Source organism: Falco punctatus (genome assembly GCF_963210335.1).
Source record: "Falco punctatus genome assembly, chromosome: 1".
In the NCBI taxonomy this organism is placed as follows: domain Eukaryota; kingdom Metazoa; phylum Chordata; class Aves; order Falconiformes; family Falconidae; genus Falco; species Falco punctatus.
In genome coordinates this window covers 81,136,714-81,155,262 of record NC_137580.1, presented here as the reverse complement: position 1 = coordinate 81,155,262, position 18,549 = coordinate 81,136,714, and positions in this window count along the sequence as shown.

Below are 18,549 nucleotides of genomic sequence, written 5' to 3'. Positions count from 1 at the left end.
CTGTTATGTAATTAAGAATCTAGGTAGCTATCTATAATAATGATGAGGAAGTGTCACGTAGGTGGTGTTTTAATACTTTTAAAGTGGTCATATACTGTGAATTAAGCTCTGCAGGTGGTCCTTAAGCTTTTACTCTAATGCCAGGTAAGAATGAAGGAAAAATTTAATGCACAGAGGGAGAGACTGAACTAGAATTTAATTTCAGACTCATAAAGTTTTCTGTAATATACCTAAGTAATAATTCTATTCTCTAATACATCTAAAACTAACATTTCATAGGTGTGCAACTGAGAAGCTTATATAGATCTGAAATTTTATGGCAAACAGGTACTTTACAGTGGCAACAAACTGTTTCAGACAATGTGTAACTTGGTTGCAGGTTTTTGTTGCTTTATTTTTTTGTAGTAAAATGTCAAATTCTTGTCTGTTGTACACGTTTACCTTTTTGGAGGAAAGGAGAAGGGGATGATTCCTGGCTATCTAAGCTGTAGCCCAGCTATTACTATTGCTAGTGATAAGTCACAGGTGTGAGTAAATGCACTGCAGCCTCATGACTGAGGCTTAGCAATTTGCTTTCTGAGTTTTCTTTTTATTTGGTTTAGCTATAACAGCAACTTGTTAATGACCACTTGGGTCTGATAAATTAGTTTTACATGTACTTTTTTTTTAGTGTGTATACATACAGGTTTTTAGGTAGATGGTGGTGGTAAGTAGTTATTCTGTGCAGAATGGGGTACTTCTGGGTTTGATGGTAGTAGTAGACTACTTGCCTACTTGTTGTAGACTACAGTAAGACAGTGTAGAGCAGGGGTCCTCAAACTTTAACCAGGGGGCCAGCACGCGGATGAAGTGGCAGGCAGTCATCTGTGGCTGCTTGGTTACCCCCCCCCCCCCCAACCCCTGGCAGGGTGGGTGGGTTCTGTAAATACTGGGGGCTGGATTGAGGACCCTGGGGGGCCGTATCCGGCCCGCGGGCCGTAGTTTGAGGACCCCTGGTGTAAGGAATGGAGTCCTGGTATGGTAACAGAAGCCTCAAGTGGCAGCACAGGATGCAGTGTAGAGGAGTACCTGGGATGTCAAGATATTGTAGGGCTGGCACTGGAAGCCTGCTTTGCAAATACTCCCTTTGCTCAGTTGAAGAAATGCAATTCTGGCTCTAAGACAAAAACAGTTTTGAGTATAATGGAGAGGAAAAAGTATATAACACATGCAAAAAGCACAAAGTACAGTAAAATCAGATGTAATTGGGAGCATGCAGGCAGGTGAAGAACAAGCAAGATGTTACAAGTGTGTTATTAAACCTAAAAGTGATTCCATGTTGATTAGATGAAGGAGGAAGAAACTGTCAATGTCATACTCGGACTCGGGGTGCTGATGACGTGCCGTATGTCCTTGGCACGAACAGACATAATCAGCCTTGAGATCCAGAGGGGCACTTGAAGGGTAAGCGTAACACCAGGAAAAGGAGTGAGGTAACAGGAAGTGTATGTACAACGATTTTAACTCTCACTACTATTAAGACCTTTTCTTATGTATAGTAATGTTCACTCTCTACAATATTGGATTTGAACTAATAGGTAATTCTTTGATTAGGCAGTTAAGATTACACTGAACACTAAGGTGTATCCTCTTCTCCCATAACAACATTTTGCATATAACAAAACCCAATATAGAATCAGATTACAGAATATAATTTGACAAAAATATGTTATGGTCTCAGGTATTTCATTAATGCTTGGTAATTAACTGCAATATGGTTTTTTGTGCACTTGCCTGTTTTTTTTGATGTTGAAGCAAATTTTGCAGGTGTGCTGCATTTAGTGAGTACAGGTCACAGACTTGCAGAACTTTGCTTGCAATCAACTTTAATTCTTTGTTACAAAATTACTTGATGGCTAGGTATGATTAGTGAGTTTAAAATATTTTCAGGATTTATTTCCTTGTCCCAAAATAGTGTGTTACATACAACGTCCCTTTCACTGAAGAATAAGCTTTGCTATTGATTACTAGAGTAGCACCATCTTAGTTTGGAAATAGAGCTAATGTAATGGTTTGGGTTTTCTTGGGTTTTTTAGCTGTGTGGTTTTTTTTTTTTAATGCACACCTTCCTCCCAAACTTACCTGCCTCCAGGGTACTACTACACCTTGCTCGGTATGTAATACCAATCAGTAAGAAAAATATGCATGACTAGAGTTGCTCAGGCTCCACCTAAGTATAAAGAAAATGGACTGGTCTTGGACCGAAATAAGTCCAGAGCAGGGGGAATTGTCTAAACTCCTGAATTACTACACACTGATTCTTTGTTTTTCTAAAGTTGTTATGAATGAAGTGACTTCTAGTTCAGGGATTCAGCTTTGGGAAGGATGGGAAACAAAGAAGGGATGGTGAAAAGAACAGAGTTATCGTAAGTTATGCAGAAAGAAGCCTCCAAGTGAGGAAGTTCTGGCTGCGAGGCGAGACAAGTTGATAAAGTGTTGCAATCCACAGGAAGTTGATTGAAAGTAGGACAAGGGTAATGGTGGCGGTGGGAGATTGTGACCTTCAACTCAAATAGTCCCTTCAAAGGAGGGTAAACCCCAGCTTGGGGAGCATGCGTAGTTAAAAAGCTTCAGTAGTGCTATCTGAGGACATGTCTAACTTACATTAGAAGCAAGAAACTTGTAACCAGTCCTGTGTGTGATAAATGAATATGCAATGTACTATGAAGTATAAAAAGTAGACAAATGAGGGGAGAAGTTGGGGAAGACTCCATCGGAACCGTGGGGATCAGTCGATGGGCTGAACCTGTCTTCTCCCACATAGGGATACCTATTAGGTAAGAACTTTATCCTCTGGCTAGCTCATGCTAGCTGTTCAGTGTGTTGGTTTTAAGTTTGTTTTGCAGTTGGTGTATCGTTACTGGCAATCCTCAAACCTTACTCTGTCACAAAATTGTAGAATAAAAATCTTCAGCTGAAGTTAACTTTGTATAAATCTCCAGAGATTTGAGTAGTTACAAGGGATTTGACTCAGTGGTGCTGTTAGGGAGGGTCCCTGGAAGTGTTAGTTGAATCATCCTCTGATACATAGGCTGGCAAAACACAAGTAGTGGCCAGGCTGGTCAGGCACAAGGGTCTCGTCCTCCTTGGGAAACTGACAGGCTGATAAAGGGTTTGAGAAAGTATTTACACTTTAAGCCCTCCGTCTTAAGGTGACACAGCTTTTTGTGGTCAGTAGTGTTGCACAGACACTGTCAGACCCTGGTTCAGTGCGCTGATCGCTTGCTATTGAGAAAGCAGTATAAACTTGCAGTAATTTCGGGAGGTAAGAACCTCAGGTGTTTACAAGTTAAGCTGTTTGGGGAAGGAAAATAAAACTCGATACACATAGAAAAATGAATGTTGTGGAAATAGTTTTCTTTTGTATCTTTAACTCCTTGAAACATGTCCCATAGGGCTTTAGAGCCTTAACTGTAAAGCTTGGGATAACTGGCCTGACAATTTTCATGGTAAGAATAGCTGGTTTAGGTTGGCCTCTGCTCTTTTTGTCAAACTGTTTTATAGAAATCTGTGTTACTGTGTTACATTAAACATGTTATTATGTTAATGTGTTAAAGCAATATGCTGTAATGGGATTGCAGTAACTCACCTGCTGAACTGCACCCTCTTGCATCTAGGACTGAACTGGTGTCCCAGGCACAAGAGGGCAGAACCATGGTAAATGAAGCATTTAGGCCATCTTCCTTTTTCTTTGCTGGTGAAAGTTAAGCAGTAACGCACACCATTCTGGGTCAGTGCTACTTAGGAGCAGGCTGAGCTTTTTAATCTGAAATTGGCATGTAATGCACCCTCTCTAGGGATAGTCCAAATTCAAAAAGCCATCCAGCCAGAAAACAGAGGCCATGAAAAGTGAATTGTGCAGGCATCAGGTCCTCAGTGCCAACAGTTTCTCTGCAGGTTTTCTCTAGCTGGTCCATACTACTTCCTAACATAGGTGTAATTTAAATGTTCAGCATGTACTGCTGTAAACTTTATTTTTTGTAGATACAACTTGGGTGTTACTGTAGTAAATGTTTCTAATACAGGCACATAAAGGCCAAAGGCTTAAAAATCCCTGTTCCTTCTGGCTATCAGTAGCGTTCAGTCCTGATGCCAGTTGAAAATACAAGCAAACACCCATTGCTAGGAATTTCACTAGGACCTGTGTCTCAGCAGTTGGCAGGTTGCTGGATTAGCACACTGATACCAGAAAAGGTATTGAAGTCTGTTTTATTGTGTAAAATGGTTGGAATATATCTGATATGTTGTGTTTAAAAACAAAACCATTCAGCAATCCCCTCTTCCCCTGCCTCCCAAAACCTGAAAAGCCTAAACCCCATGCTAAATTTTTGAAGCAGACTTATGTGATGATGTATTCAGCTGTGAGGGAAAACAAGGCAGTTTCCACAACACTTACCTGAATACATTTCACATTAGGCCTTATGTTTAAAAAAAAAACCACCAACCAAAAAAAAAAAACCCAACCCAACTAACTCTAGAATCTGATCTTCCATGTGTATAGATACCAGTTTTAAATTCTGTTGTTCTGCTGGGTAGTCACCCTGTTTTGAATAAAAGAAATTCAAAATTACACTGTTTAGTGCTCCAAGATGAATCTGATTGGAGGAAAAATGCCATCATGTCTTATCCTTCCCTGTGGAGTAACTTCACTTGTGAATTAATTTTATTATTCCTTCAATTAACCAACCTAATTGCCTGCTTACATCTGAATACTGACTGTTTTTTCCAAATAAATCTATTTGGTGTGGGAATCCCACAATGGCATGTTTATGAAATTTCTTGTGCCTTACTGAGTTCTTAAGATTTACTAAGTTGTTTGGAGGTTGGAACTTTACAATAGTTTTCTTTCTTTTGGTGAGATGTAGTTGGGAAGTCTGTAAAAGCCTCAAAAGGAGAGCATTTCTTACTTTGTTGTGGTGAGTAAAGCAATGTCAACATCAGAGAAGTTGAGTTTGGGACAGGATTTGCCGAGGTGACTCCCAGCAGCCGCCCTCCTCTGCCAAAAGTAGCAGGGGTGGCTAGGCTCTGGGCTCCGTTGGGTCACATGCAAGTTTTCAGTAAAGTAATATTTTCTGGTAGGTCATTATTTCTCTTATTTATGACTTTTCAGGTTCAGCCTAGAGAGCTGCAATAGAGTGCTGTCACTTCTGTAACATTTTTAGTTATCCCCCCATGGGATTTAATGTTTCTTCATGGGCTGCTTTCCAGAGAAGGCTTAAGGCATGGAATGAGTGAAAAGCCAGAGGGACTTGAGGAGAGATCGGCTATAACTTCCTAAAAGGCTGAGATTTATAAATAGAAGTATGGATGCGGTAAACTATTGGACTGTGTAAAGGATTGTAAACTATGGTAACATGGGAAAATGAAAATTGTAATCACTTGACAACATTCCTTTTCAAATTTATAAACAAACATTGGTACTTCTGCTGGCTTTTAACTTCAGTTTGGACAAGAGTCAGTGGTGAGAACGGTTGAACTGTTGCTGGAGGTCAACAGCAAAAGGGCAGACAAGTTTCTTAACGGAAAATTCTGGCAGGCAGTGTGGGGTGTGGAGGAAGTTCACGCTGCCACAGGTTGCTCTGGGAGGTAGTGGCATCTACAGTCTTGGGAGGGATTCTGAAGTGTACTTCGGATGACCACCTGTGTGATGTAATGCCCAAGTCAGTCTGACTTTGAGTGGAGAGGTGGACCAGACTGTGGTGAAAGCCATCCCAACCTAAACTGCCGTCATTCTTCTGGAGTGCTGTCTTCTCACCAGAGTTTCATCTCTATATGCTGAAAGGTATGGATAGCCTAGCCTGGGTTACTGGTGTTCAGGAAGCCTGGCTTTTCATTTATACCGTTGTGTGCTCTTTCATAATCTTACAAATTTTTATATCTAAAATATCCATGCTGTGCTAAAAGTTGGACTTGCTGTGGAAGATAATGACTGCTTCCATTTCACTGGATGTAAGTTGATATGACAAATTACTCTTTTATTAGTTGTTTGGCAACTAATGCTAATGAAAGTCTCAGTTGCTGTCACTTTCCCTTAGGGGGTAAAACATTTTGTATTGTACAATTTATTTTGAGAATGATATAATAAATGACAGTACCCAAAATTTTTTTTAAAAAAAACAACAACAAAACACAAACAAAAAAAACCCCTGAAAATTAATTTTAACAAATACTCTCTAAAGAAGGGATTTTTGCCTTTGTGGAGACCTTTTGAATCACACTGGGCACTCATGCCAGGATGCATATTAGTGTCACACACGTGAAAGCTAGAAATAAGCAGTTTGTAGGTTATATTTAGCTATTTCCAGGTTCTGTGTTTTGTTTCTTTGCAAGTCAAAGGTATAGTTGGTTATTCTTGTCTACTGCATTTAGTGATGCAAGTAGTCTGACTTAAGGCTGCTGAATCTGCACAGAACAGTTGGTAATAGAATTTTCTAGTGACAGGTGAAAATATGGAAAGCACTGCTAAGGATGACAAGGCAAATGAAAGTATCACTGTAGGCATAGCACCAGGGGTTTACAGAACAGTGTACCTTTCAGGACAAATACATAATTTTGGAAAGCATGCATAATGGTCTTTATCTTGATCACTTGAGTGTTTACTCGGCATTATTGAATGTGGGGTAGTCTTCATTTGGTATAAATTAAATCTGTGGTGACTATGGAGGAATATTATTGCTGGTGCTTTTAATTTTTAGGTAATGATTTGTGAGAACACTTTATTAACATTTTCTGTGTGACTTTTGAAGTCTGAACTAGATGGAAATTATGCATAGTGCTGCCACTTGTTGGCACAGAGCCAGCTACCTATACACAAAGACAGCAGTGAGCAGCTGTCACACGTTCCACCTCTGAACTTGAAAACAGTTATTTTTTCTCTGTGGCTCTTCTGTGCCCACCTGAGTAGTGTGAGTACACAAACATAAAATAACTTACTCCAAGTGCTGAAACCAATATGGCAATGGTGATGGCTATCACAGAACGGTCAGGGTTGGCAGGGACCTGTGGAGATCATCTAGTACAAACCCCGCTAAAGCAGGCTCTCCTAGAGCAGGAGAGCCACAAGTTGCGAAGTATCTAAGTTTGCTTATGGTAAGTCTCAAAGGCTATTGCTTGCATTGTGTTCTGAACAGGAGCATTTCACTCTGCAAGTTTCCTGCTGTGGAAAGTAGGAAACAAAAATCTGGGGATTTCTTAATCATCAAGAGTGAGCTGCTACTTAATCTCAGACTAAGTTGTCATGGAGGTCTGTCTTTTGGAAGTGGTACAGGTAAGATTTTATTTAAGAGGAGAATGTCATGATGTATGTTAATTTAACGATATCGACTCTTATTTTTAATATGTAAATTAACATCTTAGTTGGTGACATAAACAGTGGGATTGAGTGCAAGTTTGCCAAGGACACCAAGCTGTGTGGAACAGTTGACATGCTGGAGGGAATGGATGCCATCCCGAGGGACCTTGACACCCTTGAGAGGTGAACCCGTGTGAACCTTATGAAGTCGAACAAGGCCAAGTGCAAGATCCTGCACCTGGATCAGGGCAATCCCAAGCACAGATACAGGCTGGGTGGAGAGTGGGTTGGAGCAGCTTAGAGGAGAAGGACTTGCAGATGCTGGTGGGTGAGAAGCTCGGCATGGCCCAGCAATGTGTGCTTGCAGTCCAGAAAGCCAACCGTGTCCTGGGCTGCATCTAAAGCGTGGTCTGTAGGTCAAAGGAGGTGATTCTACCTGTCCACTGTCATGAGACCCACCCAGAGTACTGCGTGCAGCTCTGGGGCCATCGACATCAGAAGGACATGAACCTGTTGGAGCAAGCCCAGAGGAGGGATGGGAAGCTGATCAGAGGCTGGAGCACCTCTCCTGTGAAGACAGGCTGAGAGACTTGGGGGTGTTCAGCCTGGAGGAGGCTCCTGGGAGACCTTTTTGAAGATTGCCAGTACCTAACGGGGGCTTATATAAGGAAGGCCCTGCTAAAAGGTCCATCCCTGTTGCAATAGGACAATAGGACAATTGAGATTAGGTGTTGGGAAGAATTTCTTCCCTGTGAGGGTGGTGAGGCGCTGGCCCAGGCTGCCCAGAGCAGCTGTGGGTGCCCCATCCCTGGCAGGGCTCAGGGCCAGGCTGGATGGGGCTGGGGGCAGCCTGGGCTGGTGGGGGGGTCCCCACCAATGGCAGGGGGTGGAATTCAGTGGTCTTTAGGGTTCCTTCCAACCCAAACCATTCTATGATATTATGAAACTAGGTGATGTTAAACCTGTTTTGTGAAGTTTGCATGTATGGGAGGTCTGAAAAGACCAAAATATTTTCTTCAACATAGAACCAAAGAAAAGAGTACATTTTTGTGTTTTCAGCTGAATCTTTTAACAGAATGTTTGACCAAAAGTAGACTTTCTACAGTATTCAATTTAAAGTGCAAAGCATACCTAGACTATAAAGCCCTGTTTAACCTTTCTATTGCATTTTCACACCCTTGATTCCACCATTCCTGGGTTGTCCTGGATAACGGTATGCCCCCTTATACCCAAGCAAATCTTATTAAAAGTTTAAAAAGAAGGCATTGTTTTGAATACTTCACTCAGAAATAGTGGTCAGTGTTTGGTTTCTTGGTTACGCTTTTCACTGTGGTGCATTTATTTCACAGATATTTCTACATTTATTTATGATACCCTGCAGTCCTCAGTCCCCACAGCTTTATTTTGCCACATGGCGATGTGCTTGGTCTTTGGTCTTGGTTAACACATCCTGCAAGGTAGAGAGCACAGGGATATGTTGCAGCTTTTCTCTACTTCTTGACATTCCACAACACTCATGTCTTCCTCTGTTATATCAAAAAGAGGTGTAGTACTACTTGCATTGATACTCTGCTTTTGGTGACTGGCTGTTTTTTCTTTTGCAGTGTTTTTTTTCCCCTTGTAGTGTATACACCCTTTATGTCCTTTCTCTATTTATGGTGTACCTGATTATTTTTTTTCTCTCAGTACAATTCTGATCCTGAAATTGCTCAGGCATTAAAGATTTCCATCCCTCCAACATAAGGTGATGAAGTGCTGATACCAGAGTTTGAGACAGTAAAAATTACCGTACTCTAGAGGAAAATACAGCCTTGAGTAAGTTATGTAGGTCATGATGCTCTTTTGTCTGTGAGCAGGGAATCCTGTTTGCTTTTCCTTTTACTGTTCCAGTGTAGTGAAACAAGAAAGACTTGGTGACCTTAGCAGGACGGGCGTTATCATACCCCACAAAACTGAGGTGTGTCTGGGCATGATAGTGTAGGACATTCAGATAATTATATTGTTACCCTCAATTAATTAAGCAAATCGACCATTTCTTCCACTGGAAAAGCAGGAGGGGAAAACCAGCAAAAAGTTGTGGCATTTGTCAAGTTTTGGGGTTCCTATGCAAAATAATTCCTATTAAGTTCAAGTATTAAGTTGGTGGATACATAACACATTGGAAGATGACTTTATTATAGACATAGAGGAAGTGTCCTTTTAGAGAAGAGGTGGTTCTAGTTTCTCACAAGTTAGGTCACTGTCTCCTGCGCCATGTAACTGGTTTGGAGATTCCATTTAAAAAGCAATTTCAGGCAGAATCAGTCTGGCTAGTGTGGACATCTGGGAAACATTAAACTTCGGATCCTGAGAGGAATTCAGTTTGCGTTTCAGAGAGCACTCAAGGTCAGATACTAGGTTTCTCTTGTCCCATGCTCATGTATCTAAACTAGTTAGAAACTTTTAAAGACCCATCTTTATGCATTTGGTGACATAAGGATAGCATAGGAACAACTGTAAAAAATGCCTTAATTTAGTGTATTTTTTTTTTATTTCTGCACATCATTTGATTAGTGTAATCCTGAAAATGTAATGTAATCTTGAAAAAGGTTTACTTTGAGTTTAACCTGTAGGACACATATAAATAAAAACTGTATGGTGTCAGTAAGAAAATATATTTTGTTTCAAGCAGCTACAGACAAATAGGAAGACAAAGACGTATTGCAGCAATTTAATGTTACTTTGTTGGGTATGGTAATATAGCTGTGATAAATACTGAAAATAACATCCTCATGTGTTCCACAAATAAGCAACCCAAAACCCAAACAATCACTTTTCGGTGTTTTACAGTTAAGTGTCTTTACAACTGAACATCTAATGTTTGTATTAATCTTTGCTTTAGTTTGACTAGACTAATTCATATTTCTGATTTGGACATTTCTTGACATTTACTTTTAATTTATTCTGTGGTGTTAAGAAAACTTAAAATGTTGAACATGGGAGGTGTGTGAGGCAAAGCAACAGAAGGCAGAAATTTACCTACTGCTGATACGGTGAGTGTCAAGAAGATATCTCAGGCCTGAGAAAAGCAAATTAGCTCAGCATTTTTAAAGTGTAAGGGATTTAAATTTATGTCTTCATGAAGGGTTAATGTGAAATGTGTCCAAATGCCATGACTTTCTCTTCCCATAGTCCTCTAGAAATGTTAAGCTAAAATTGCTTTGAGATAAGATTGACCTAAAAAACCCTAAAATGCTAGAAGAATCTGATGTTTTCCTACTTATTTTGATAATAAGAGTAAAATAAAATTATTTACATTGAATACTGATGTAAACAAGACTTTAACATATAGGATTTGTTGATATACAGAATATTGATTTCACTTTTCAGGGAATGAATGCCTTTTTGAAAATTACAGACTAATCACAGTATGGTCATGGTTGGAAGGTACCTCTGGAGACCATCTAGTTCAACCCCTGGCTAAAGCAGGGTCACGCAGAGCAGGTTGCACAGAGCTGCATACAGGCGGGTTTGAATGTCTCCAGAGAAGAAGACTCCACAGCCTCCCTGGGCAGCCTGTCCCGGTGCTCTGTCACCCTCAAGGCAGAGAAGTTCTTCCTCACGTTCAGATGGAATGGCCTGTGCTGCAGTTTGTGCCCATTGCCCCTTGTCCTGTTGCTGGGCACTTCTGAAAAGAGCCTGGCCCCATTCTCTCAGCACTCGTCCTTAAGATATGTGTAGACACTGATAAGATCCCTCTCAGCCTTCTCCAGGCTGAGCAGGCCCAGCTCTCCCAGCCTTTCCCCATAAGGGGGATGCCCCAGTCTCCTCATCGCCCTCACAGCCTCCGCTGGGCCTTCCCCAGCAGTTCCCTGTCTCTCTGGAACTGGGGAGCCCAGCACTGGACAAAGCTCCAAGTGTGGCCTCACCAGGGCAGAGCAGAGGGGCAGGACAACCTCCCTCGACCTGCTGACCACGCTCCTCCTAATGCACCCCAGGGTCCCCTTGGCCACCAGGGCACCCTGCTGGCTCATGGGCAACTTGCTGCCCACCAGATCTCCCAGGTCCTTTCCCTCAGAGCTGCCCCCCAGCAGGTCAGCCCCAGCCTGTGCTGGTGCGTGGGGTTGTTCCTCCCCAGGGGCAGGGCCTTACACTTGCCTTTGTTGAACTTGATGAGGTTCCTCTCCACCCAGCTCTCCAGCCTGTCCAGGTCTCGCCGAGTGGCAGCGCAGCCTGCAGGGGTATCAGCCACTCCTCCCAGTTGTGTATCATCAGCAACCTTGCTGAGGGTCCCTTCAGCCAGGTCACTGATGAATAAATTGAACCAGAGTGGACCCAGTACTGACCCCTGGGGAACACCAGTAGCTACAAGGCTCCAGCCAGACTCTGTGCTGCTGCTGACCACAACCCTCTGAGCTCTGCCATCAGCCAGTTCTCAATGCACCTCACTTCCCTCATCTAGTCCACACCTCCTGAGCTTACCTGTGAGGATGTCATGGGAGACCGTGTCAAAAGCCTTGCTGAGGTCAAGGCAGACAACATCCACCCCTCTCCCCTCATTACCCAGCCAGTCATTCCATCACAGAAGGCTGTCAGGTTGGTCAGGCATGATTTTCCCCTTGGTGAATCCATGTTGACTACTCATGATACCTTTCTTTTCCTCCCCATGCTTGGAGATGACCTCAGGATGGGCTGTTCCATCACCTTTCCAGGGATGGAGGTGAGGCTGACTGGCCTGTATTTTCCCAGGTCCTCCTCCTTGCTCTTTGTGAAGACTGGAGTGACATCAGCTCTCCTCCAGTCCTCAGGTGCTTCTCCTGTCCTCCATGACTTTCTAGAGATGGAGTGGCTTAGCAATAACATCTGCTAGCTCCCTCAGCACTCCGGGATGCATCTCATCAGGGCCCATGGATGTGCGGGTGTCAGGTTTGCTTAAATGATTTCTTAACGTGATTTGCCTTGACAAAGGGCAAGTCCTTCCTTTCTCCAGACTTCCTCTTGCCTCCAGCATCTGGGATTCCTGAGGGCTGGCCTTGGCAGGAAAGACTGAAGCAAAGAGGGCGTTTATAATCTGATTTCTCTTTTTATCAGGATTAAGGTACTAGGTGTGTTGTTGATTACTCAAGCCTTTGCATGATGTACTTCATACACAGAATCTGTGTAGCTACTGCATGGTATTGCTTTTAAGAATCTTATGAGTAGGGCTTCTGTGTCTTCACTCCAAAAACTATTTAAATGCCATCTTTTTTTTTTTTTATCTGTGGTTGAAAAAGCGTTTATCTGTAAAGATACACTTAATCTTGGGTATTTCTGGATTTTGAATGCTTAACTGTCTAGTGATGATGAAATTCTTTAAAGGTTAATTTTTTTCATAATTGGTGATTACAACTTAGTAAATCTAAAAGTAAAACTATTGTAAATGCATCTAATAAGACACAGAGGGACTTGAAAGTAAGAACTCTAACCTATTTCTGGAGGTAAAAGCTTAAACTCTCAATAGGCATCTGAAGACTTTTGAGTGGAATATTTTAGCACTAATTTGGGATTTTAAGCCCTGGGAAAATGCAGTTTTGGAAACATCAGTGTTGGATGCTTACTGTCCTGGATGCAGATGTCTTACTTTCAAACTGTTGCCCAGCATTGCAGCCATTACCAGAAAGCATTATTTATTTCTTTGTCAGCTTTCTGGGCCTATCCACGGGGGCTTTTTAATTGTGAGCCTTTTTTCTTTAAAGCCCAAAACCTACAAAAGTGGCTGAGTTTTTACAGGTGATCAATCACTAATCCAGTTAAGGTGTGATGTTCTGCTTCAGTCTCAGATAGAGAACATAAGTAGGTAAACAAAGAATAATCATGACTAACTCTGAACTAGCTTATAATGTAATAAAAGAGGAGACATAGAAAATCTTTGAAGCTGTGTTTTATGTCTATCTTAGAATCTTACTTTTCAGCTGTAATCTCGGAAGCAAATGCTCTTTTTGTCAATTAACATTTTTTTGTGATAGGGTTGGTCTTAAGTATCATCTAATGTTTTATTTCCAGTAAACAGTTATTGATATAAAGTGATTTGCATGTATTTATAATATAATAATTATATTATATGCACTTTAAAATACAAATACTAAATTATCATTACTAATTATATATGTATAAACAAATAGCTTTTAGCTCTTCTGAACTAATGTAACTTAGCCTGCCTCATGCTAAGTTTTAGCAGCAGACAGAAAATTGTGTGTTACTGAGTTAGTGCTGCTTAACTAGTTCCTGCAAGGCTGTGGAATCAAATTGACTGAGCATGTTAATACTCTTACTCCATTGCATTGGATAGAGTAAAATGTTAATTTAAATTGTCACTTGAGACAAAGAAAACACTGCTTTTTTGGGGAGAATCTGTTAACATTTTCCTCACTTTACCTGTGGTCACTAGGATGGCTGTGCCCTGTGTTTTCCCTGTGCAGGTGACTGACTGGAGGGATTCATGCTCCTCTCAAGTCACTTGCTGTGGTGGTTTTGTGTCCTGCTCTGCATGGTATGTCTGCAGACCAGGGCTTTGCTGCAATATGAGAGCTGTGCCTTGTGCCTTTAATTTTCTTCTGTTTGTTTGTTTTGTTTTCAGGGTATTGTCTCATGAGGATGTAAAAATACACTGACAAGGTGGTCATGTCCTCTCTGTTGTGTTTTTGTCTGTTTCTTCTGAGAATAACAGTGCTCCTCTTTCAGTGGCATGTTTTCTGAGTCAGCTGAAGAGCGAACCTAACAGTTAGACAAAAGATCTTAAGGAGATGTGAATGATGATGTAGCTTGCCATACTGTCTCAAAAGACAAAGACATGTTGGGGCAGGTTCGGAGGAGTGCCACAAAGATGTTGAGAGGCAAGAAACACCTCTCCTGGGAGGAAAGGCTGAGAGTTAGGGTGGTTCAACCTGGAGAAGTGGCCTTTCAGTATTGAAAGGGGGCTTGTAAGAAAGATGGGGACAGATTTCTTGTAGGGCCTGTAGTGATAGAACAAGGGGTAAATTGTTTTAAACTTAAAAAAAAAAAAAAGGTAGATTCAGACTAAATATAAGGAAGAAATTTTTTATGATGAGGTTGGTGAAACACTGGAGCAAGACGCCTCTGGAGAGGTGGTAGATGACCCATCCCTGGCAACATTCAAGGTCAAGGTGGATGGGTCTTTGAGCAACCTTATCTAATTGAAGAAGTCCCTGTTCACTGCAGGAGGGTTGGACTAGTGCATCTTTAAATGTCCCATTCAGCCTAAACCGTTCTATGATTCCATCAAAGTGGATGGTCTTCTATGTTGTTTTGGAAGCTTTCAGCATCCATGTGTCTTTATGATGAAACTATAATTTCCTTGCAGTAGTATATACATATTTTTTTTTAGATTGTTGGCACTGTCAAGCTGTCAGTGATTAAAAAAAATAATAATCTGGAGCTTTAACTTTAATGCTACACCTTTGAAGTGATTAATTTAATTTCCATATCACAACTTGTTTCCTATATTCAATTCTATTGGCATGTATTATTGCATTTCAAATTCCATTAAATTTGTGATTAGCAAAGAGGCTAGTTTTTTTAAACTCAAGAAGCAATTTAATAGCTTCCAGATGTAATTACAGTACCTCTTGATGATCAAGTAATCTTGATGATTAAAACCTCTGCTTGACAAGTGTTTTCTTATTTTCACTTAAAACATCATGCAGAAACAAAAGACAGCAAGTAAAACAGATACTTTATAATATGTAAGTAGGTGCACTTAAATTTCAACATGGAAAGAGAACTATTTTTATTCCCAAAGACAAAAAACATTTTTTTGTGATGTTGTTCGTTACTTAGGATGAAATTTTGCATCCCTATAATATTTATTAGTTTGCTTTGTGTGCAGCAGAAACAGAAGCAAACCTGACTTTTTTTTTCTTTAAAGAAGTTCTTCTTCCTTCATTCCTGGTATGGAAATAGTTTTCTGAAACAGTAGCACATGAGGTACAAACATAAAAAGAGAGCTCTCTCTTTGCATCTTATCCAAAAGAACTAACAGAATTTGTAGACAGGCTTTCTGAACAAGGCCTAAGGATGCCAAGTACGTCTTGGAGAGATCAGATACTTGTACTGCTTTGAATGTAATAAAAAAGAAAAACAACTGCCAAAACATAACTCTGATCAATCTTTATTTGGTAGTACCTCCCGAATTCTTACTTGTATAGGCTAATTAATAGTGCTATACTACAAATATTTCGTGTGCAAATGTCTTGTACAGAAGACAAGGAAATGGAAACGGGCTTCGAACAGAGCACGTTAGAGAGCTAGTCAGCCCATAAGCACGATAACCAGCAGTCAACACTGAGGTTTTAAAATTGGTATTTATACTCACAAATTGTCCTGCTATATAATGGGGTCTAGCTTTTAAGACTTAATCCTGAGCAATTTTGCTATGTGTCTAAACAGAAAGCACTGTGGTATGTTACAGCATAATGACAGAAAAATATCACTTAGAGTTTTCAAATGTACTGGCTACAGATCACCTTCATCTCTCAAGGATGACACTTGGAAGCATCATCATTATATGATCATTATGAATAAATGCTTCAGAATACACTTGAGCTGAAAAATGATGCATAGAAAATTGATCACATGGTTTATTACTGAAAAAAGTGCTGTACAATTTTTCATGTATTACAAGGCTTGTATTGGTAGGCAATCCTCTCATTCATGTTTGCCTCATCTCTGCTATTTCCTTTTTAATGGGTAGAATAATTAGGATGGCATGCTTTTTGGTTCACAATCTGAAGGAATAACCCTTCAGCAAGGGAAAAGCCTGCATAGTCTTACTAATGTGATGCACTGAAAAAAAATACTTGTGACTGCAGTCCATTTTAAATATTGTGGCAGCTCAGCGTGGACCACTGTTTTCCTGTAACAAAAAAATGATCAAGTTGAAATGATATCTAAGCTGGGTTTTCAGTAAGTAGACAGGTGTTCATACTGGACAGGTATTTGTTTTTAGATTGATAAACTCACTAGTCCAGTTTACTACTTAGTACTCATGTGGACACAAGAAGAGGTGAAGAACATAGGGATGAGTAAGGTCACCTTGATGACAAAATGTCTTAAGCTCCCTGGAAGATCTCGCCCTCGGTCTTGTTTAGCAATGTTGATGTCAATGTAGATTTTCCTGGATGAGGAGTTGGGTACCTAGTGTTAGGAAACTTGTGTCCTTAATTGTCTTTGTAGGAAGCCCAAATGAATTTGTCGATCTACCCATCCTTTGATTCCTGCTTTCTCCCTTCAAATTAGAGCATAATAGCACCTTGGATATAATACTACTACTGTCTGAGATGGGTCATTTAAAGTACTGGGATTTAAATATGTTGTGCTCTTTTGGGAGCATGACCAAGGTGAAAAGGGATGTTGTTAATGGGTCTTAGTCAGTTGAATCATTGGATGGTTGTTTAAGTACATTGATTCTCTGGTAGTAGTTGTAAAGAGGGCAGGACGCTTCTTGCTGCCCCTCTCTGCCTCTTGCCAAATTTCTCCTTTCATTTTCCTGCTCCCAAAGTCTAGGTTTTTATTTATAGATTACTCGTAATGATGGGTATGTTAGAACAGACACAAAAGCAGAAACTGCTGAAAACTTCAGTATGTTACCAGTTTGGAATATCAGACTGCCGTGCCAGGGAGTACTGCTAGGGTAGGCTCAGGCATGTTTCCAAAGCTGGGCTTTGAAAGGGCAGAGTCAAATGACTCTTTCCAGACCATACTGCAGGAACACATTTCTTTCCAGTGCAATGAATCAACAGTAGGGATTTAGCCTTTAGTGCAGATCCCGCAAAAATGGATGCGCTCGTGTAAGTCTGTAATCACAGGATAATTCAAAAGGATCCTTTAATATCTGCATAACCTTACTGTTTCATCTCCTCCAAAAAGTAGTGATGTAACATCTTGGATGTAACCATTTCAGACGAATTGTAGAAGTGAGGGAGAGATCATAGAGGGAAATGGGGTTCGTATGCACGGCTCCTGAGATAGGAGGAAATTGCACAAGGGTGTGATTTGTAGCCTTTGGGGCAGGAGGAGAATGATACGAAGTCCCCAGTGCATGCAGTAACCTTGGCCAGCAGAATTCAACGTGTGCAGTCTTGAAGTGCTTTATTTCTTGTAGCATTTGACCATTTCTCTCCCATATACTTTGCCTTTATATTTGAAAACGATGGCCTGGTTGTCACTCACGAATGTTTAAATGCCTGACTTCTGACTAGAAGATTTATGTTAGGTAGTACTTAGTCGTATTTACATGTGTATGTGATCACGCACACAAACATTTTTCTGTTTTGCAAGTTTTTTTGCCTAAGTTTTTTGTTTTAGATAAAGGAAACAGTCTAAAAGCTTACATTTAAAGCAGACATTTAAAACTGGAGATTACTGTTGTGCATTTGAAAATATCAATCGAAATGGAAACATCTCTTGAAAAAGTATCAATTAGCAAAATTCCTGTGGCAATATTCTGAAAGGTAGCTTGTAAGTTCTGGAAACAGTGTTTGCTGCTCTGAAGTCATTGTGTGACCAAGGATGGAACAGATGAGGTGGCAGGCTCTAAGGCAGCTGTGTGACAAAGGTGCCTGGCTCCAGCAGAGGTCCCTGGAAGCTTATGCGAAGATTTTCAATGTTGATTAGTTGGAAAATTCTGGTTCAGGGAATATTTTGGATTTTTTCTGAAATGTTCTGTCTAATAGTTTGACATGCTTTGTGTGTGCTGGATTTGTGCAAGGTTTCCTCTGTGTGGCAGGTGTCCTCTTTCTTGCCTTCATTGGCACATGGTTACATGGAAAGCAGAGTTCTTCCATACTGCAAAAAGCAGCAGCAGCGCTGAGGCCAGACTGCTTTGGGGGGGGGGGGGGGGGGGGGGGGGTATGCACTGTCTGCTTGTGCTGAGATTAAATTAAGTTGGATACTCAGAAGTGGATGATGGTTACTCGGGTTAACTTTTTAACAAATACCTGTTTCATCCTACCTGGGAGAAGTAGAATGTTTAAGGAACAACAGATAACCCCAACTCCCAGCTGGGGCTCCAGCAGTTTGTGGTTGAAGGTCTGGTGTGGTGCTGCAGGGCAATGTGATGTTGTCTTGGCTCTATTCAGAAAACTACTAAAATGTGGGTTATTTTAATCCTGAAAGTATTAAAGAGGAAGAACACCGATAGGAAAAGATATTAAACTGTAAGAGAAAAAGTAGGGAATTAGAAG